Source organism: Bidens hawaiensis, unplaced genomic scaffold (assembly GCF_021521415.1).
Source record: "Bidens hawaiensis isolate Kalapana, Puna unplaced genomic scaffold, B.hawaiensis_p1.1 tig00007412_1, whole genome shotgun sequence".
In the NCBI taxonomy this organism is placed as follows: domain Eukaryota; kingdom Viridiplantae; phylum Streptophyta; class Magnoliopsida; order Asterales; family Asteraceae; genus Bidens; species Bidens hawaiensis.
Window position 1 is genome coordinate 529465 of NW_027491516.1, and position 24405 is coordinate 553869.

Genomic DNA, 24405 nt, shown 5'->3' on the forward strand with positions numbered 1-24405 from the left:
GATACTTTTTTTTTTAAATTACTTGTTAGTTGTTACTACTTGAACTCATTCTCTTTAATTAGAACCTATTTTGATCCGTAACTCAAACCCACCCAATTCACCCAGTTTTCAAGCCTAATATTCATAATTTGGGGGCCATATATGTCGCATGTGGATTACATATAAATAATGTTATTGCTTTCTCTCCCCGTTAACTCCAAAATTTTTCAATCTAAATTACTCATTTACTTAGATGGTAACAAATAAAACTCTAAAAGTAAGCTTTATTGTAGGAGAAAGAATTGTTGAAATGAGTTCTTTGAGGCAGCCGCTAGTGTCGAAAGGATTTCACGAACACGTTTGAACTCATGGAAAACCAATTAAAAGGTATATGTTCTTGTACCAAATGTGGTTATGTACTATGTCTCCAACAATGACACATGTGTTAACCCCTCGTCCCGATCAGGACTAGTGTGTTACTTATACATAATTAGAAACCAAAGATTTTTCAAAAATCCTTAAACAGTTACAAAGTAAACAACATTTTTAACTCACAAACCCTTTCTTATTTCCATCTCCAAAGGCTATAACTTGACACATAAGAAGGAAAAACAAAAGTTTATGCCGGAGAAACTGCCCAAAGGATAAAGGGTAATAGAATAACATGTTTTATTTGTCAAAAATTTTCAATTTAAAAATCTTTTCGGCTTACAAACTCATCCATAATCAAATCTAAACAAAACGTGTTAAATAAATGTAGTAGAAGTCCAACAACTTAATTTGATTAATTGAAAACTGACATTGAGTAGCTACCTCAAAGCATTCAAAGATTAGGCGTGTAGGTAAACCATATAATTCCTAAATCAATACAAACTTATTTTTTTTTTGTAGGATCGACACATGCATATCCAAATTGTACATGTAAGGCTAAAATTTATGACTTTCGAGATCAATATGGTGTAACTCATTATATATATTTTAGTTAATCAAATTGGTACTATCGGCGAATAAAACAGATTCGAGACGAGAGCTTCGAGCGGTATGCGTACATCTTCAACGGGGAGAAAGTTTCTAAAATATTTGTGTTTAGCTATTAATAAGGAACATTTGTTAGTTTTATGTGTATGTTTTCTAGTGTGTAAACAACCATCAAAGATGAGCTCACCTTGGGTGGGATCGGTTCGTTTAATATTATCAATATTGTATCACAGATTACGGAGTCGTTCTATATTATCTTTATATATTTGTTCGCTCGTTTATATATACCACACCCGTCCCGATCGCTTATCAAGAACAAATCCGCTCGTTTATCGGTTCCGTCGTTAGGGGAGCTACAATACATTAAGTACCAAACTGTACATGTGATATCCCGAAACTGTATTACCGTTTACCCGAATCATATAAATGTATGATTTACCTAAAATATTAAAAAAATTTATTTTATTTTATGTTGGCTTTTTCTAGTAGCACTTCTTTCAAGTAATTTCATTATGTGAAAAATAAACTTTTATAGTAAGGCCCCGGTCCCGGTGCCATACATTGACGTTGGATTTACTCATAAACACAGTTCTAAATATACGAGTTAATTAAAAACTTTTCTTGAAATAATAAAAATCAACCATTTCTTACAATCATAAAATACTTGTCTTAAAACATTACAAATTGTCTCAACATAAAACAATAAAACATAACATAAAATATTGTTCTTCCATCATAAGATGCCAGCCATTCTATCTTTGCCATGTGTCATCCTCATGCTAGCTCTTTTAACCTATTTACATGCGTTCATACTAAAAGTCAGCTACGTTGAGTGATTTCTGGTTAATCAGGCAACATACAATACATTCACATACTTACTTTATACGTATCCGAAGATACATATAACATACATAGCATGTTACCTTTCTTTCATACTTACATACATTTAAATGTTTTAAAGAGCATTTCGCCCTATAGCCTTCGTAGATATTATTAGGGTTTGTTCCCTACATTCGCAGATATTATTAGGGTATGTTCACTACATTCGTAGATATTATTAGGGTATGTTCCCTTCTTAACCATACAAACATTTCATCTCGCAATCATAATTACCTTTCCTTTACTGATACAAAGTTATATATAACTTTATGCATACCATTAACCTTTTCTACATCATTCATATATCATTCATAACAATCACATGTCATAACAATCATTTATCATACACTTACCACTTAAGGCAAGTGTATTAACTAATCACATCGAGTGTAACACCCCGACTAAAGCGGAAACGCCTGAGTGTGACGTACAGATTGTTCAAAACACATGTGACACTATTAACTGACAATATTATCATTAATTCATTCCAAAGCATCAAGTACACAAGTTATTTCAACTGAACAAACACAAAGAAGAAGGAACAAAACAAATGTCTTCTTGTTTATTATTTAAATAACCTAACTTCTAGTATCTTCGCCAATTCATCCTCTAACGAAAGTACCTGTAGCATATATATAAAATAAAGTCAACTAACTGAATAGTTGATGAGTTCACACAGTTGAAAATAATATATAAAAACCATACAATTCAATGAAAACTTGTGAAAATCACATAAGGGTTCTTTACACTAGAAACAATGGTCAATGAGTGTAAAGAATAAATGAAGGTCTTTTCCGGTTGGGATTGTGCACCAACGTACTCAGATCGGAGTCCCTTTTCCACCAGAAACAAATGGTCCATGGGTGCAAAGGGGGGCGTATGATCATACTTATCGAAGAAATCCGTGCACGTAATAATTGAGCAAGTAACAAGTAAACACACAAGTCCATGATGCGAATTGTAGTTTGTAGATAATAAATAAATAAATTGAATTTTGATAGGATATATATGCTACCCCCAATATAGTTAAAAAGAGTAAAAATGGGGTGTAAGAAACTCACATTGATGTTGAAGACAAACTTGAAATAAAACCGGAAGTACGTAAATGAAATCGAAGCAATTGAACGTCAAGAACTAGAATTAAAAAGGAAATACAAAATTTAAAGACTAACTATTGGGATTATAAAAGTTAAATAATATTAGTTTTAGGAATGAGGCATTAATTTTAATATATATATTTCATTAACCTATGGCAAATGGGGACTTTGGGATTTGTAATGAGTTTAACAAAAATGAATAAAGTTTATATAAATCATTTGATGATTATTAGTTGAAGAATGATTTGTAAATAAATGATTATAACTTATTAATATAAGTATAAATAACAATATTAATAACAATTTATGATTAAACAATTTATGTTGCTTCTAGTAACATAATTAATTAATTTACTAATTAATTAACTTAATTGTTTTGCATGAAATTCTTTTAAAGAAATTATAAATATTAGTTTATGTTGAAATAAAATAAACAATAATTAATTTACTAAATTATTAATTTAAAGATATGAAGTATGCTATATCTATTGTAAAATATTTTAAATAAAAGAAATTTTTTATAAATCATTATATTTAAAAGAAAGTATATAAGTTTATGATGATCAACAAATCAAAAGATTTAGATAAATATATATTCATGCTTGTTTTTGCACAATAACTAGGTTTGATCCAAGATTTAGAAAAATCAAAGTATTTATTTTGGATATCCATGTTCATAATGATTCTTAAGACCAAAATATATAATTTTTATGATAAAAGTAACATGATCATGAAGAACAAATTATGAACATTCAACATTAAATCAAAACAAAACTATAAAATGCATGGAATCATAAAACTTACTTGTTAGTGCTTTCAATCTTAAAAAAATAGTGAATTGAGGTGTGAAAATAATGGAGGATTTGTCCTCCTTTTATAGTGAAGATATGAAGTAGTTATGTCTTATGGGATATATGAAAATTAATCATATTTAATATAATTAAAAACAAAAATTAAAATGGTTTAAAAGGTTTTCAAAGTGTTTTAACTCTTTTAGTAAATTTTATTTAATTAAAACCTTAATTGCTTTATTTTTATTAGTTAATAAAAAAAGTAACATATGAAAAAGATGGTAATAATAATAATCTAAGATTTATTCTAATGATTTGCATAGGAAAAGTTCATGAATAAATAATCTTTAAATGAGTATGCAATACTACAAGGATGATAAAAAGTATATTTGCATAGAAATGATCACATAAAATACATATAACGAAAATTGAGATTAATTAATAATATTATTAAAGTATATGAATTTAAATATAAACAAAACCGAAAATTTAAAATGGGTCGGGTTTTCGGTTTGAAAAGTAACGAATGTTACAGGACTTACAACTTTTTAGAAATTTCTTCCCGAAATTAAAATAAAAAAAAATAAAAGAGAACAACTAATAAACGGAGTTGTTGGAAATTTTTGCAATTTTATACATGCATAATTAAAATAAAATAACGTAGATCTTTGAATGACCTGAAAAAACGCCACAAATAGGAAATTTGACAATGACACTTATATATAGGATGTACCAACGGCGTATCCACCATGCCCTTATCATATTGTATTTGCCGTGTTCTCCAAAAATCATTCCAAATTCCAGTTATTTCACACAACCGGACTTATTATATTTTCCATGCGAGGACTTTGATAATTACGTGTCGACCCATAATTACCTCTATCGTCGGATGGTCCATATAACTTGTTCTATTGTGTGGTTTTAAGACATGGACTTTATAATTACATAAAATTCTCATATAGAACGTTGAAAATAAAAAAAATAATGAATTTAAAGGGTAAGCATTACTAAAACATATTGATAGACCATTCAGACCAAGGACGACGCGAAACACTAAGTCAAGTAAATAAAATCATCGAGTCTAAACCAAGTAAACGATTTTAAAAAATAAAATAAACGAGGTAATGAAGTTAAAGAATGAAGCAGTTAGAGTTATGAACATCGTAACATGTGATTGAAATAATGGGGTCGAGAATAACGTGGTATGTAAAAGTGGCATTTAACCAACGAAATATGAATATGTAACTTGATAACGCATTAGGTTCGAGAATAGCTTAAATAAACAAAACTTTTAAGTATCAAAATATCATGATGTTTAACAAATGAAAATCTCCAATAAAACATAGACGTGCCCAATGGCAATGTCGAGATGAATAAACAATTATATCTTATAAACATGTAAATTGGTAATAACTCGAAATGAAATGGATAAACGAAATTATAATATTAAACTATTGAAATCGATTAAGTTTGTGAAAAGAAAAATTTTCCAATAGTAACTTTGTGTTTATCAAGTATATAATTAGAACTTCAAAATTAAAATAAAGTATTTGTCTTAGATTGATGAAATCAAGAATAATATATTGGTTCAAATAAAACATTGAGATGAAATAAAGTGAACATTGCAACATATAAATTAATAATTTGAAATAAAATAGATAAACAATATTCTATTATCACAATATGGAAATCCATTAAGTTTGTGAAAGAAAAGTTTCAATAGCAACCTTGAGTTTATCAAAGTAAACAATTGAAATTTCGAAATCAGAATAAAGCATTTGTTCCAAATTGATGAAATCAAGAACCACAAAATGGTTTAAATAAAACATCGAGTGAAAGAGAAGAATACGAATAAACAAAAAAATTTGTGTAAAAATATAACGTAACATAAACTCGGCATGTACATGGGACACAGTTCGGGGTTCTAAGTAAACGAATTCGTTTGGGGAGAACCGGTCACCGATAGTAAAATGTAGAAATTAAAATGCAAATACGGTTTCTATTAGGTAACTATGTACACATACATGTTCATAGTCCAAATTTCCACTTAACGATTACATTGATGGGAAATTAGTAAAAGATCCCGAGGTAACAAACGTAAACCGATTCACAAAATGCGACTAAGGATGATGTACGAATTTGCGTTTCGTAAAATACAAACGAATATGGATCAAAGATCAACGAATAATCGAAATAACTTCGTAAATAATATTATAAAGAAGTGGATATAAAAATCACTTTGGGTAAGTTCGAAACATACGTGAAGAAGAAAATAAAGAAAAGTAAATGTAGCTTTTGACGTTTGTCTTCTCAAGTGTCGGTTTGTTTGGGGTATGAAAGTTGACGTGAGAGATGGTGCCATAATTTCTTTGCCGAAACTCATTGGCGTTAATGAAGGGGAAATAAAGGAATGGATGCAACATATATTTTAATTTACAAAAATCGGTTGTAAATCGTGATGCCTTTTTTTTTTCTTTTTCTTTTTTTTTTCAACTCATGATAAAATAAAATTTATTTTATTTTACTTAGGCAAAAAGTTTTTAGCTATCGCTAAGAGTTGTAAATTTTATGAAACTTTCACATAAAAACAAATGTTTTCTTTTGGCCCGCGACCCAGGCAGAAAGGAAAGAAATGATCGTTAAAGTATCCGACTTGTTGAATGAAAAATAGCCTTATAGGGCTTAAGACTTGTTTTGAAACAAAAATTTACTTTAAATATAGTTTGAAACAATAATTACATTATTATTTGTTGTGATGATAATACTAGTAATAATAATATTACTAATCATAAAAATATTATTGAATGAAAAATAGTTTAAAAGGGCTCAAAACTTTTTTGAATCAACTATTTTACTTTAAATATTATTATATTAATAGTAGTGACGATGATACTAGTAATAATGATATTACTAATAATGATAATAATAAAACTATTAACAATAATAATAACAAATTTTTTTTAATAATAACCATATTGATAATTACCGTAATAATAATAATGACGATGACGGTGATGATACTAACAACAATAGTAGTAGTAACATTAATAATGATGGTAATATTAATAATTTTAATAATAATAATAATAATAATGATAATAATAATAATAATAGAGGAAATAATTTCTTTTTAAAGAAAATCCATTTGTCTGAAGGTTAAAATAACTAAGGATTTGGGATTAGGCGCGAAGTGTTAGTAAAAGAAATAAAATGTAGAAAAGTATGCAAAAGAAAATATAAACAAATTTGATGAGTTTTGTAAAAAAAAATCTAAGTATTGAAACCGAAAAATCGTATTAGGTCGACAAAGGATGCGGGGTTAGGATATTGCATGGCGGAAACAAGTTAGGCCTTCCAATGTATGGCAGGTGTGCTAAGGTCACCACAATGTTAGTAGGCTTGAAGCATGAGGTTAAACATGTGATTAAGACAAATGGTTAGGTACAGGTCTTGCAGATGGGTGAGTGGCGTTGCGTTTGGGTAGATTTTGGCATTAAGTGGTAATTGAATCTACCACAAATAGAAGTATATCAACGTTTCAGGGAAGTAAAGTGGTGGAATTTACACATACTGTACAAAGGGTGTGTTTCAGCGCCAGACCTTTCGGTTGAGCTTAGTTTGCGTTTCCAATAATGGTGTTGGGTTTGAATTTGAATTAACTATAGCGATGAAGGTAGGTGCGGTCAAACGTGGGGTGATCGGGATCGCGGAGGCCATTTACTTGATAACTTGGATTGTCATTTCGCGAGTTGAGTGTGACAACTAGGAAACAAGGAAGCATGATACGAAACGTGAAGAATTCGCGTGACTTGAGACGTAAGTATGAAAACGACTAATAGATATAAGTAAAGAAAAGAAATCGCATGAAACAAATTTGAAATCGAAATTGGAATTCCCATGAAACGTCATGAGTTTTCACCTTTCAACAAACGAAAACCTCATAAATTATTGAATAATCATATGGAAAAAAATATTAACCTTACGATAAATAATGAAATCGAATTGAAAATCGAATGTTCATAAACCACCATGACCTTTTAAATTTTCACTTCTAACACATAATAGTAAAATAACAAAGGAATCGTTTGAAATTCGGTTATTACTTTGCAAACTTTTAAAAGTTTAAGCCGTAAATGAGCGTATAAATAAAGAAAACGTGTCACAATTTTTTTTAAAACTTAAATATTCTCGTATAAAAATGTGTAATTAAATCGAACCGAAAGCTGGGTATTCGTGTACGGACTTCCAGTTAAAACACATTGTAAAACCTAGAGGAGTGCAACCATATTCTTTTCACAAAGAGAACATGGTCGCGTTTGAAAACTTAAAGTTGTGATTCACATGGCGTTGAAAGTGGTATGCTTTGGCTTAATAGAGTTCATGCTCTTTACTAACTCTCCAGGTAAGCAACCGGGCCCCGCGTCTGATTGGGATTTATACGCATTGCTTATCCTTAGGATTCAATAACCTTGGTGTCAAGAGTTTCGGAAAACAGGCACGTCCCCCTTACAGTTTACTACAAACCCGCCATATAGAACCATCTTTAAGAAGAATAAATATCGGAACACCACAATGAAAATCAATAATTGAAAATGTTGGAAAACTCTTTGTTTTTAGGCATAAGCCTTGGACTTGTGTGTGCTTGTGTAATTGAAGTACTTGAATCATCAGTATAATAGTATTTGCGTACATGAGGCATAAACAAATTAATAATAACCAAATAATGTGCATTGAACAATCAAATTAGACTCACATAATTTCTAATCATGCAACCTAAACAATTAAGAAAATAAACTATAACCAACTAGAACACTACGTCTAATGTCCTATCTTATAGTCACGGCCTTGATACCAATCTGTAACACCCCGACTAAAGCGGAAACGCCTGAGTGTGACGTACAGATTGCTCAAAACACATGTGACACTATTAAGTGACAATATTATCATTAATTCATTCCAATGCATCAAGTACATAAGTTATTTCAAATGAACAAACACAAAGAAGAAGGAACAAAACAAATGTCTTCTTGTTTATTATTTAAATAACCTAACTTCTAGTATCTTCGCCAATTCATCCTCTAACGAAAGTACCTGTAGCATATATATAAAATAAAGTCAAATAACTGAATAGTTGGTGAGTTCACACAGTTGAAAATAATATATAAAAACCATACAATTCCATGAAAACTTGTGAAAATCACATAAGGGTTCTTTACACTAGAAACAATGGTCAATGAGTGTAAAGAATAAATGAAGGTCTTTTCCGGTTGGGATTGTGCACCAACGTACTCAGATCGGAGTCCCTTTTCCACCAGAAACAAATGGTCCATGGGTGCAAAGGGGGGCGTATGATCATACTTATCGAAGAAATCCATGCACGTAATAATTGAGCAAGCAACAAGTAAACACACAAGTCCATGATGCGAATTGTAGTTTGTAGATAATAAATAAATTGAATTTTTGATAGGATATATATGCTACCCCCAATATAGTTAAAAAGAGTAAAAAGGGGGTGTGAGAAACTCACCTTGATGTTGAAGACAAACTTGAAATAAAACCAGAAGTACATAAATGAAATCGAAGCAATTGAACGTCACGAACTAGAATTAAAAAGAAAATACAAACTTTAAAGACTAACTATTGGGATTATAAAAGTTAAATAATATTAGTTTTAGGAATGAGGCATTAATTTTAATATATATATTTCATTAACCTATGGCAAATGGGGACTTGAGGATTTGTAATGAGTTTAACAAAAATGAATAAAGTTTATATAAATCATTTGATGCTTATTAGTTGAAGAATGATTTGTAAATAAATAATTATAACTTATTAATATAAGATTAAATAACAATATTAATAACAATTTATGATTAAACAATTTATGTTTTTTATAGTAACATAATTAATTAATTTACTAATTAATTAACTTAATTGTTTTGCATGAAATTCTTTTAAAGAAATTATAAATATTAGTTTATATTGAAATAAAATAAACAATAATTAATTTACTAAATTATTAATTTAAAGATATGAAGTATGCTATATCTATTGTAAAATATTTTTAATAAAAGAAATTTTTTATAAATCATTATATTTAAAAGTTTGTATATAAGTTTATGATGATCAACAAATTAAAAGATTTAGATAAATATATATTCATGCTTGTTCTTGCACAATAACTAGGTTTGATCTAAGATTTAGAAAAATCATAGTGTTTATTTTGGATATCCATGATCATAATGATTCTTAAGACTAAAATATCAAATTTTTATGATAAAAGTAACATGATCATGAAGAACAAATTATGAACATTCAACATTAAATCAAAACAAAACTATAAAATGCATGGAATCATAAAACTTACTTGTTAGTGCTTTCTGTTGGTACATGACGTCAGTAGTTCAGTGTCTAGTGTCTGTAATCGAGTTAGTTGGATTTGTATTTTGTATTAAGCGAAGTTAGCTCACAAGTTCGCTGATATAGGCGAACTTGTGGAATAAGCGAAGTTAGGGACAACTTCGCCTAAACATGTTAGGCGAAGTTGTCGACTGTTAAATAGTCTAGGTTACGGCAGAATAGTTTAATAGTTTTAAGTTTTCAGTTTACGAGTTATTCAGTTTGTGTAATCGGTGATCAGTGAATCACGTGTTTCCGGTTGCAATACAACGTGTCTTTGTTTATTGTAACGTGTGTTTGATCGTGTTAACGTGTATCGTCTTCTACGCTCGTATCGTCTTACGTAGGGATTCCGCACCTACGTAGAACGAGATATTCCGTGTAGATCCGGCTGGGAACCTACAAGTGGTATCAGAGCCTTAGGCTCTTATGCTATGGTTCGAGATCTGCGTTTTGGTGTTTCTGGCACGTTTCTGATGCGTTTTTGGCCGAACAGCCGCCGCAGGTGAAGTTATGGCGAAGTTATGGACAGGCGAAGTTAAGGAGGGGCGAAGTTGACTTTTAAGCGAAGTTGACTTTTAGGCGAAGTTGACTAGGCGAAGTTGACTTTTAGGCGAAGTTGACTTTAGGCGAAGTTAAAAAAAAAAAAAACGTCACTATCGCTTAGAATTATTTCGGTTACCTCAGTTTGAAGGACATATCTTCGGATATGTTTGGTCCTCATTTCTACTTGTAGAATATAAGGATAGCCATTAACCAGATGACTGAAAGTGACCGGGGCGGTTTATGATGTGTTTTTAATTCTTTCGTTGAAAATTAGTCGTTCATACTTAGTTAGAGGGACACATACTTGTATGTGGTCGGTCCAGCTGATCCATTGGATCTTCAGGATAGCCGTTTACCAGAAAACTTCGACTTGATCGGGGCGATAGAAGTTAAAAATTTTTTATGGGAGATGAAATTATTTTTCAAGTCTACTACTTCGTAAGAAGTTCCTTTACGATGTTTAACAGAAAATTGATCCAACCTTGGAAAGTGATAGATAAACTGATTCTGTGTGCTTAACTAGTGAAGTTATTAGGCCTAAAAGACTTTAGAACAGTCATTGTATGTCATGGTAGCTTTTTATGGTGCGTAAAAGTAGAAGTGATACTAACTAAATCTCCTCGATTTTACGTGGAAACTCCTTAAGAGTTGTGTATGTCTCCGCATATATCTTTCCGAATGATAGGCAGAAAAGCGATTACCCAGTCATACACGAGCCCGTGAGTGTTCTGATTCCCGTGAAGATAGCGTGTCAAGAAACTGCAGTGATCCAGATTCGGGACTTGCAGTTGTTTACTACTCTGAAGTTGTGTAAATATTTAAAAAAAAATGTGTGTTATTGAGACATTCTAGAGTTCATAATGTTAATACTTCTCAATCAAGATGTAAGAAAGAGAACGGGAAGAAGAGTCTAAAGATCGAAGAGTACTTACTATTTAATCAGACACTACGGGTCGAGGTCAACTCGGGGTGACTTGGGGAAAGCCAAATACGCTTTGAAAATAGATAGGAGACATCATAATCTCTGAGATGTTGCCTATTTAAGGTTTGAGCTTAATTGAACCTAACCCGTATCACAGAAGCGATGAAAACCATTTTAAGTTATTTACCTGCTTACAACCTGTTTCTTTATGTCATAATACAGCTGAACATGGATCTGTGTGACAGTCACGTAATTAGTATGATTCTTGTTCGGATCTTTTCTAAAATGTGGTAGTCCCTGTCAAGACTGAAATTTGATCCCGCGTACTTTATTTTTAAATTTTTTTCTACTTATGTAGTTGTATGATTTAATACCTGGTTACTTGGTCTTGATCGTATCATTTAACGCTTTAAAGGATGTTTTAAAAATTAATTGCAAATTGTTCAAATTATAGGGGTTTGTTTTGTAAAGTTTAATACCGGCGAACTTATCCATAACTTCGCCTGCAATAGGCGAAGTTATCCATAACTTCGCCTGTATAACTTTGACCCTATATAAAGGAAATTTTAGGTCAGACTTGTTATTATTTTCAAAATCCGGCGAACTTATCTTCCTGTAACCCTAAGCGAACTTATTGCATCGAATCATCTGTGTTATTTTTCCTCAGTTCTAATCCGATTTAAAGGTGTGTAGGGTTGTTGTATCGTATAATCACTGTCATTGATGTAAATCAAACGTCGTTTCGACCCGTTTCATGCCCTCGGTCTTTCGAAACCTCAACACCCGATTTTCAAACCTGTTATTACGTGGTCGTAATCAACTTGATCGTCTAGATCGTCTTAAAAACATGTTTTACGAGATCCGCAATCTCCAAATTGACCGAAATCACTTCGTATTGAACGTCTAACTGTTGCCGATTCATATTCAGGCAAACTTACAGTTTAGGCGAAGTTATCCTTACCTTCGCCTGAGGTTTAACTTCGCCTGACAATTAATTATGTAACAGTATATGAGGCGAAGTTGTGGTTAGGCGAAGTTATCATTAACTTCGCCTGGCCCTTTTAACTTAACATTTATCAGGCGAAGTTCAAGTTGAGGCGAAGTTGTTCCCAACTTCGCCCCACCTCTAACTTCGCCTATACAGAATAAATCACAACTTCGCTCATGGTAACAGGCGAACTTGTGATTTGTCTCGACGTTTCTCTAACTTAGTCTGTTTTTGTTGCAGAAATGGCAGCTGTAGCTGGAGCAGGTGGTGCAGGTGGTGATGAAGGTGGAGACAACAACTGACAGTTTTTCCCGGGGCATAACATGTACATCACTTTGGACCCGGATGTGAGCGGTGTAGATGATTTCCGCGAGATCATCACGTTTCTACTCCGCTCGCGTATATTCCACGCGATTACCACAACACTGCCGATATCTTTGCCAAACATTGAGGATTTCTGGCAGACAGTGGAATATGACTGTCGAGTCGAGCCCCCGGTTATGCGTGCAATGGTTAACAATCAGATAGTTCAGTTCTCGTCTGAAAAGATCAGGGTGGCTTTACAGTTTGGGGATGAAACGCGAGACGATCCTACAGACTTTGTAGCTCCATTCCGAGATGGTGCATTTCTGAGGATGGGGTATTATGGTCCTTTGGGGGATACTCAGAGACGCAAGGGGTTCTTGCTAGACCAGTGGCGCTTTCTCATGCACGTGATGATCGTGTGTATGTCGGGGAGAAAGGCTGGTACAGATGGAATGGGCGCGACCATGCAGTCGGCGATGACTGCACTGACTTACAATAAGCGTTACAGCTTTAGTCAGATGGTATTCTACGAGATAGATCGTCAGAGACGAGCGGTGGCGCGTGAGAGATTTCTTATGTATCCAAGATTCCTACAAATGATCTTGAATCATGTTGCTCCCAAGTTACCTCAGCGCCGCCCAATTAGATATGTGGAAAGTGTAAGCAATAGGATCTTCGCTCAGTGTAAATCATCGAGTGCAAGAAGCAAGCCTGAGCTACTGCAGGGTTGTCAGTTACTGCAGGGTTGAGTTACTGCAGGGTTGTCAGTTACGATACCACCTGCGGTTACGTTTACGCCTACTTCTGAGGTCCCGGTTACATGGGAAATCCCTCCTCAGTACACTCAAGATATATCACATCTGAGGTTTGATTTCGATGTAACCTTATCCGACTCGGAACGAATAGCAGCGCTTGAAAGGGTCGTGGCAGAACAATCAAGGGTAAATCTTATCCAGACCCATGCTATTCAGCGCCTCGTTGCAGAAAATCAGATACAGTCGTCCCTGCTGATCGAACATGGAAAAATAATTGATGCTTTGAAACAGTTCTTGGCATCTCACGGGGAGACGAGCTGTAAGGGTGATGAGCTGAGGACTAAGAAGCGTAATGATCGAGACGATGATCCCAATGCATCGAAAGGTGCAGGTGGAGAGTTGCCAAGAACTGAACAAGCTCTTGGGACTTCCACATCTCAGGGGGAGTCAACAAGTGCAGCTGGCGGTTCAGGGGGTGATGAGGTGGTGGTCGTGGATGCTGAGATGATGGATGATGATGTTATAGGTGATGATGATGTGTTACCGTTTGAAGAGATAGAGAAGATTGGTGCTGAAATTGTCATAGACAGTGAGATTGAAGAGGGAGAGATTGTAGAGGAAAACATTGAGCACGAGATTTTGGAAGTTGATAAGGCAGATATAGGTCAAGATATGGGAAGCGATGAGACAGAATGGGAAGAGCAGCCAAGATGGAAAGAAGGCTACGCTCAGTGGTTTGTAAAGACTAAGAAACCGGCGGTCCCTACTATGTTCAAGAAAAGTTACAACATCAGGGGTTATGCTGAATCGAAAAAGGGGATTATATGCTGGTTATATGATGAGCAGTTGAGGCTCTTTGTGATTAAAAGGTATGATGGGGTTCAGTATTTCAAGAGGCTGTTGAGATCGTTGAATACATTGCCTGAGTGTGAAGTGAAGGACTTAGCCAGATTGGGGTTGATAAACAGGAGTGATGATAACATGGCTAGGGTCATCGGAAAGATTGTTTGGAAGGAAAGTATAAAGGAGAAAAAGTTCGAGCTGTTGAAACCACAGAAAGGAAAACTTATTGAAGATAAAGATAGAGGAATGAGAGCAGATGGCAAGCCTTGGATGATCATGAAGTATAAGCCGATCCGGTGTCTAAAAGAAGTACCGATGAAACAAATGCCCAAGGATGTGCTCAAGGATTTGAAGTGGTGGTACGTTGATTGTGAAACAGCTGAAGAAGTAATGGAGGATGAAGATGAACAAGAGCTGCTGAGAGTGTATGATCCAATGCACTTGGTGAATTTGTCTCAAGCTGATCTGCAGGTGCTAAACGAGAAAAAGATATTTTATATTTCTGCTTGGAAAGAAGAAGCAAAGATGTATCAAAGAGTTGTTTCGGTTTGTGTACGAGAAGGCGTTCATGCTTGAAGATGAAAGATACAAGATTTTTGGGATTACAAGACACGTGTTTGAAGATAGAAAGATGAAGCTACTGCCAAGGGGGAGTCTGTTGGTACATGATGTCAGTAGTTCAGTGTCTAGTGTCTGTAATTGAGTTAGTTGGATTTGTATTTTGTATTAAGCGAAGTTAGCTCACAAGTTCGCTGATATAGGCGAACTTGTGGAATAAGCGAAGTTAGGGACAACTTCGCCTAAACATGTTAGGCGAAGTTGTCGACTGTTAAATAGTCTAGGTTACGGCAGAATAGTTTAATAGTTTTAAGTTTTCAGTTTACGAGTTATTCAGTTTGTGTAATCGGTGATCAGTGAATCACGTGTTTCCAGTTGCAATACAACGTGTCTTTGTTTATTGTAACGTGTGTTTGATCGTGTTAACGTGTATCGTCTTCTACGCTCGTATCGTCTTACGTAGGGATTCCGCACCTACGTAGAACGAGATATTCCGTGTAGATCCGGCTGGGAACCTACACTTTCAATCTTAAGAAAATAGTGAATTGATGTGTGAAATAATGGAGGATTTGTCCTCCTTTTATAGTGAAGATATGAAGTAGTTATGTCTTATGGGATATATGAAAATTAATCATATTTAATACAATTAAAAACAAAAATTAAATTGGTTTAAAAGGTTTTCAAAGTGTTTTAACTCTTTTAGTAAATTTTATTCAATTAAAACCTTAATTTCTTTATTTTTATTAGTTAATAAAAAAAAATAACATACGAAAAAGATGGTAATAATAATAATCCAAGATTTATTCTAATGATTTGCATGGGAAAAGTTCATGAATAAATAATCTTTTATTGAGTATGCAATACTACAAGGATGGTAAAAAGTATATTTGCATAGAAATGATCACATAAAATACATATAACGAAAATTGAGATTAATTAATAATATTATTAAAGTATATGAATTTAAATAGAAACAAAACCAAAAATTTAAAATGGGTCTGGTTTTCTGGTTTGAAAAGTAACGAATGTTACATCGAGTATTCACACAGCCCCGAAAACATAACAAGGAAATGGGGCTAGAAACTCACCTGGGTCTGATTCCTTTCAGAGTTAATGGTAACTCCTTTCCTTAAATGGCCTCGGCTAACTGTATAACAAATACATGTATCAATTAACTAGCCTTATCCGTATCATATTTCTAGGTTATTGTAACCCCCTAGCTACAGGGATCCGAGGGCAGCGCCCCTGGCAGCGGGGTTCCAGGTGCGGCGACCCTTAGCAGGGTCCAAGGGGCAGAGCCCCTGGCTAAAGTTCAATTATTTAATCAAATCGAATCTTAATTTTAAACGTTACCTTTCATTATTAATTAATTATTTATCTTTAGCTCATCTATCATATCAGTACATATATACTGTTTACGTACGTATACGCTATTTATCTTTCGTTTATTTAGAAAATCATTCTAGTGTATAAGTCTTTTTAGGCGTGTAAGTCATCCCAGCGTATAAGTCTTCTAGCGCATAAGTCATACATATACGTCCTACATACACGGTATACATACATACATATACGGTGTATACATACACGGCGTATACGTATACATGTACTTATACGGCTAGGCATACTTACACGACGTATATACATATATGCTGATCCTACATACATGCTACATGTACATACACGTTACATATACGCTGTATATACGTGTGCGGCCTAACTTATACGCCTTATGTTTCATACTAGCTTTCTTATTTCGTGTTTTTAGAGTTTTTTTTTTATTCCACCGCCATCAACCGCCGTTAACCACCATGGTTGGTCGTATTTTGATTGTTTTGACCTAGGTATTTTGGGTTGTTCAGATATGAGCTAAGGTGGCCCTTAAGCTCGTTTTTGTTTGATTAAACACCCGAATAAAACTAGATCTAGATCCAAACGGCTCATTCGGCATCCCGGGGCTGCGGTGTGGTTGTCTAATATGTTGGGTCAGCTGAGATAGATGATTTCTCACCCTCGGTTGGTGTTGGATCATTGAATAAAATAGAGTAGAGAATGTTTGGCTTAATTGTGTGCTTTTTTATGGTGGAGGCTAAGATGTAGAATGATGGAGATGGAAAGGATTTAGGGTTTAATGAGTATTTATACTCCCTAAGCCCATGGGACGTAGGCCCATCTTTATCTTAAGTCCACCATCCTTTCATCTTTATTATTATTATTATTATTATTATTATTATTATTATTATTATTATTATTCTACTATCTTAAATTAATTCTGTAAGGCCCCGTTATCGGTGCCTCACTTTAACGTTGGATTTACTTATAACCACAGTTCTAAATATCAGAGTTAATTAAAACTTTACACGTAATATAAAACTTCAAACCATTATATTACATAACCAGCATTACTTGTCTTAACCAGCATTCAAATCGTTTAAACATAAAACATTGTCTTTTAAATAACATAACATTTCATTGAGATGCCAATGTCTTCAATTCCATGCCATGTGTTTCCCTTCAAGTGAGATGCCTCAATCTACTCACCTGCGTGCATACTAAAAGTCAGCTACGCAGAGTGAGTTCTAGTTAATCATACAACATACAATCAGTTCACATACTTGCACACATGCTCGAAGGTGTGTACATCATTCATACTTTACTTTACATGGATAACTATCCATACTACTTAAAGAGCCTTCCGCCCTATAACCTCACAGATATTATAAGGGTCTGGTCCCTAACATCACAGATATTATTAGGGTCTGCTCCCTATCCTTACAAATATTATTAGGGTCTAGTCCCTATCCTCACAGATATTATTACCTCACAGATATTATTAGGGTCTGGTCCCTATCCTCACAGATATTATTAGGGTCTGGTCCATATCCTCACAGATATTATTAAGGTCTGGTGCCTTTGTTTCGTGCAACTGAATCATACATGTCTTTACATACCTTCCTTAATAATACGTGCAATATCCGAAGATCGTTCACGTACTATCAACATAACATACATACATCATTCATATATATATATATATATATATATATATATATATATATATATATCAATCATATCTTTAACTACCCCCTGACGGTACATGCAATATCCGAATATCGTTCACGCACCGTTAAGCAATCATCATACATAAATCATACCAAGCATACACTTACTACTTAAAGTAAGTGTATTAACTATCACATTGAGTATGCACACAACCCCGAAAACATAACAAGGAAGTGGAGCTAGAAACTCACCTGAACTCGGTTACGTTAACCGTTTATAGTTATTCCTTTCTTGAGCTGTGCACGACTAATTGTATAACAATTACACGTATCAATTATCTATCACTATCCATATCGTATTTCTAGTTTAATTATAACCCACAACAAACGGGGGTCCGGGGCAAGCGCCCCTAGTAGCAGGGTATAGGGGCGGCAGCCCCTAGCAGGGTCCAAGGGGCAGAGCCCTTGGAAATATTTTATTTCCATTACCTGTCTTAACACATTTTCCATTAGAATTTTGAATCATTAATTAATTTGCTAACTTAAAAGTTTAAAGGGCTTCTTTGTAATTAAATCATTCTTATCTAATTCCGGGGACCATTCTATCATTTTGTTAAACTTCTAGTTCGTTACATTGTTCTTAACGAATTGGGTTATCATAACGAACTGGCCCTTGTAACGGATTGGACCCTCTAACGAACTGGTCCCTTGACGAATCAGTCCATATAACGAATTAGTCCAGGTAACGAATTGGACCTTTTAATTCGTTATCTCTTTAACGAATGGTCATAGCGAATCGGGGCTAATTCGTTATCCTTTTCCATAGCGAAGTGGGACACGAACTAAGGCTAGTTCATTAAGATTCCATTAACGAATCACTTGACGAATCATCCCTAGTTCGTTAACTTCCCGTTAACGAATTAGAGTTAGGTCAGAGAATGTCAGAAACATTCTCTGACATAACCTTCCTCGTACCCACCTCCTTTCCGGCGCCGTCGCCCAAAAAACCGCGGCTTCACCGGATAAATGAGATTTGGCTCATTTCCACCGTTTTTCGTCCCGTTCGATCCAGATCTAATCTAGGGTGACCCCTAAGCTCATATTAGGTTCGGTTTATACCCAATTCCACCCGGATCTCGTGACTTTAACGGTTTAATGGTGTCGGCTTGTCGTTTCATGACTAAATCTAACGGGTTTGAGTTCATACAACATCATGGTTCGGATAGAGAAAAGAGAGAAATTAGAGAGAGAGCTTAAGTGTGTGTTTTGGTGGTGTATGGAATGTTTGTGAAATGAATGATTTACTTGGTAATTAATGCTTATATAATTATGGATCATGGGCTTAAGCCCATGGTCTTTTCCTCTTTCCCTCATAACCCAAGTCCATAACCCATATCCATTTAACCCAACACTAGCCCGACTCATAAGAACTCATATTTTCATTTATTAACCGAAACTAGAAAAATGGGATGTTACAGATTCCTTCGGCGTAAATAATATATTAAATATTATTCATAGAAAATTTTGGGATGTTAAATTTATATATGTTACATGAAGTATCAGCTTGTTTATTTGGATTTGGTATCATTAGAATATTCGCATAGTAAACATATCAAACATTTAATGGTTGATTGGACGTATTAGTTTATCATAATTTAATATGTTGCAGTTGGTAAAAAATAAAGTTATATATAAAAAAGAAAGAAAATATATACCTGAACATTTAACGAAAGCAAACTAACGCGTATACCAGGTACATGTGAATGTGCTAACATCATGGCCAGTTATCCTAAACATACCAGATCGTAATGCTAAGTTAATCGTTTATAGATCAGGTATCAAATAACCAGAGTGCATATTTTATTGAATTTGTAAAGTTGTCTAATTTTACACACACTCATATTCTATATAGAGGGTACACATTTTTATGTTCATTTTAGAATTAATAATACGTTGAGAATCAGAAGAACAATATAATGTACTTGGTATGCATGATTCCTCCTAAACTACAAAGACTTAAATGTCAAGAAGACGCTCAAACAAATAACTTGGCATTACGATCATAATTTACAATATGGTGTGATGGGTCACCTAAGTGATGGTTAGATTTGGAAGGGTTTGAACTCTAATCATCCTGGCGTTACAAAAGAGTATGAGACACCCATACGTTTTCAATTCGAATGATTATATTCATTATAAGCCGTTAATTCTCTTGAAAACCCATATATATATATTGTAATATCTAAGAGGAAACTGATGAGGTTCATCTATGTAAAGTGATAGGTTTTGTTTGGTGGTATTTATTGATTGTGGTCCCTTGTTCTTTCCCCAAGAGTTTTCAAGGCCGTGTAGTCTGTAGAAGACATGTAGCGATGTCAGTGTGTTTTAAATCTTCAATACTAATGCCAAAAGGATAAGAATCACATAAATATGAAGAATGGGATCTTCCATCATGATATTAAGACTCAATAATGAAATTATATATGATATTGGACACTATCAAATCGTAGCTAGTTGAGTGTTCAGCATGTCAGCCTGGAATAAGTGTGGGATGTGCACAGTACCCAGATAGGCCAGGTTCATCATCCTCAAGAGTTTATATGTACATATATTTTTAAAATTTATAATACACACACACATATATATATATATATATATATATATAATAATTTATATGGGATTAGTTTGGAATTATATCAAAGTTGGTTTGCTAGCCCATTAACATTTGCTTGCATCTTTAAAATTTGTGGCCTTGGTTTACATATCGGTTCGAGTCCTGATGATAATGATTTTTTCTCTCTAATTCCACTTTTGGTCCCTCAAGAGTAGGGCTGATAATTCGTGTGTTAACAGGTTTAACAGGTAAGAGGCGACGCGCGTAACACAAATGTCAAACTTGAATACAATTCGTTTAACTACTTTATATGTCATGACTATAAGACAGTTTTAAGTTTTGTGTACCAATAAGGGATAATGAGGGAGTCTAGCATACTAATTTCAATTATTTAAGAAAATAAAAAAAATCACATTTCGCACTTTTTTTATTAACAGGTATTTTCGTGTCCTTAACAGGTACCCAATTACCAGTTTTACTCAAGAGATAGTTTATGGCCTCATTGATGTTTCTTTCAATAAAGTAAAATCTAAATAATAACCTTTAAAATTTAGGAAGAACTCGTATATACCCCACAAAACTTACAAAACATCTTTATATCTAATTCAAACTTAAAATAATATATATACACTGTACGTTTAATTGGTGTTTATGTTCTTGACAGTTTTACCCATTTAATTATAATATTTTTATAAGTTGTTTTAAGTAGTTTCAATATATACATTTTTGGATAAAGGGCATGCGTGAAAATAATAAGTGGATTACAAAGTTACATTAATAAAGCTTTGTCTGTAATGCTTCTTAAGCAACTACAAATGGATTTTCTCCTCCTAAACTTTTTAGATCTAAACGTCTGTTACATCTTTTCGGTATCTATGTTTTAGTTTAACCGGTCATGTAAAACTTAGCTAAAAGAAAAGCGGGTCAAACAAATATTAGCTAAATGACAAAATTAGGGAACGACTCAAATGAAAATTACCTAAAGAGGATATACATGTCAAATTATATTATTAGCAAAAAATTATACATGTTAAATTATGAATTAGCTAAAAAGGATAAGGGTTAGATAAAAATTTACTTAAAAAGAAAATGGGTCAAATGAAAATTAGCTAAAGAATAGTAAAGGCTCGGCATGTTATGACACCATTGATAGGGAATGTGTGATATAATAAGATGAAAATTTAATCGATGTAACATTTTTATTTATGCTTGAATTTGTTTTATGTTAGTGTAACATGTTTATAAAATGAATCAAGGACTATACTAAGACTGACTTTATCAACAACCTCTTGTGAGGTTGTTACACTGTTTAACAATTAAAAAAATTAATTCAATAACCCAGCCATGCTCACAACCCAGGTCAGGTCACGACCCTCATCCATTTAAACTAGTAGTTTACCCGTCCGGTGGACGGGAACATTAACTCGGAACGTAATGGCTACATTAATTCAGTAGCATGAATAAGTAGTAGGCAAGTCTGGTTGAGATACTAACATCGTAGGGAATGTAAGCGTATGCATTGTTGTATTTTTACGTGTTAACTGGTATCTTTGGGGTTTGTTTCTTGCTTCATTATATAATCCGTGGAGGAAACGATTTACGCGACAAGTCAAGAGTGCCAACGTCGCCACCACCAACAATTTAATCAAGTTTCATGCTGGAGAATTCTGAGAAACAATGCCCCATGTAGATAATGACATCAATAATTTTTCTTTACATTCTAAACAAAACAATATTTGTTTAAACCACCTACGACTTTTTGGTTAACTTTGAAAAAAGAAAGAAGTCAAACATGACAAAAAAAATCAACTATTCTTAAAATTCAGTTTTTATGAAACTTTATATCAAATAGAGTAACAGACCAGTTTCTACGCTAAACAATTTATTACTATTGACAACCAAAACATCATATATACTTGAATTAATATCATATAACTTTTGCATAGTTGTGATCATGACGAATTATCTATTCTAATGAGAATAAAAACAGCCAAAAAGTAGGAGGAACCAATGTTGTTGAGACCGGACCGGACCGGACCGGTCGGTTGAACCGGTTCGACCGGGATTCGGTCCACCGATCGGTCCGGTTCACACAGTTCGCTCGGCTTCCAGAGAACCGGTTCGGCCGTTTGGACCGGAAATCGGACCGGTTGAACCGGTTTTGTATGAAAAAAAATATTTTTTTTTGAAAAATCGTTTTTTAAGCTTGACCCGTCATTTTTTAACCAAATTTGTTCGGCCGGTCCGACTGGTTCGACTGGTTGAACCGGTGAACCAGGAGGCTGTCCGGTCCGGTTATGAGAGGAACATTAAAAAGTAAGAATTGATCTGACCTAACCTAATTTTGCCATTTATTTTGCCGTTATGACTTAAAACAGAGATAAACCATTGCACATGTAGATTCATCAAGGCGGTAAGTTATAATATCAATATATTCTATATTCCTGAAACCCTTTGTTGAGTCCTTGAATTAAACAAAGTTGATATAGATATAGAATACATATATTGATGGATAACATAGAGAATTTGGATGGCTCAATATAGGAGCTAACAAAAAAATCACCACTATGAAATCATGGGGTTTAAGAATAGCCATATAAACATCGATAGTAGCAGGCAATCTAGATAAAGATTGAACGGTCTCACTTATTTCCATCCCTCTTTTGATAAAAGTGTCTCCATTTCATCAATGTGTTCGTTACCAGCATTGTATCTGCAAAAAAGTAAAGCAAATAAATAAGAGAATTAAATTAATAAATTAAAAATGATAATTCTCTCTCTTTACCAGGAAGTCCTTCAGAATGCTTGTTAGTACGCATGAACCAACTGCCTCCATAACATGTTTCTTAATAGGTTGAACGTTCTCACCCCTCACTTATTTCCATAACGGGCATGCTCATTCTCTTTCAAACCTGAAAAATAACTATAATTGATATAAACTATTAGCTTGAAATTAAAAGATTGTGGGAAAGGGAATTTATATACCATTATGAAACAGTCTTCACAAAACGGGAGCTTGCATGATTGCATCTTTTCTTGGTAAATAGCCCACAAGTATCTTGCTTCAATTACCTGCACAATAAGAAAACTTAAATATCTACGAACAAATTCCATCATTATTATACATGTTCTGGTGTTGCATATGATCCGTAATGGACTACTTTTCGTGATAATGCATTCAAAGGCTTTTATTTAACTCCTCAAAAGTTCTGAGAAAAACCAGAAAATTACATCGGAATTGAACCCGTTTGGACCCAAGTCTATTTTGGTCAGAATTTATTTTAACCCGAACCAAGTTTGCATTTTATGTTAAACGACCCATTTAGATCCAAACTAAATTCTACTTAGACCCCATTTTTCCTCGAACAGATTCTGACCCGAACTTGTTGTGACCCTCACCTGAACTCGACTCGCCCAACTTTCTAGATTTACTTTTAGGTAGTAGGCCAAAGGGAACGAGCTATAGAACCTGATCACGAGCTTTGCTACAATTTGTCAGCATCCAGAAAAACCAATATGCATAATTCACAGATTCCCTGCAGTTTGAACAATTCACAGATCCTACAAACATAAACATTATATTGTAATTTTAAATTTACAAAATAACAGGAACTAAAATAAGTTAAGCATGTTTACCTTCTCAGGCATGTCATCAACCATATGTCCATATTTCCGGTTTCAACACTTATTGCTGACTTCCTATTGCACTATGGGCTAAGAAAATACATTTAAACATAAGTTTGACTTCTAA

The 24405-nt window shown here is 33.8% G+C and overlaps 1 long non-coding RNA gene across 1 annotated transcript; it reads right to left on the bottom strand.

Annotated features, from left to right (window-relative positions):
- Window positions 1-23449: 23449 nt before the first annotated feature.
- LOC143635150 (uncharacterized) lies at window positions 23450-24149 on the bottom strand. The gene is made up of 3 exons (XR_013154000.1): window positions 24054-24149; window positions 23640-23726; window positions 23450-23566 (listed from the first exon to the last, which is right to left on the bottom strand). It is a non-coding gene; the product is annotated as an uncharacterized LOC143635150 (long non-coding RNA).
- Between the last annotated feature and the right edge of the window lie 256 nt (window positions 24150-24405).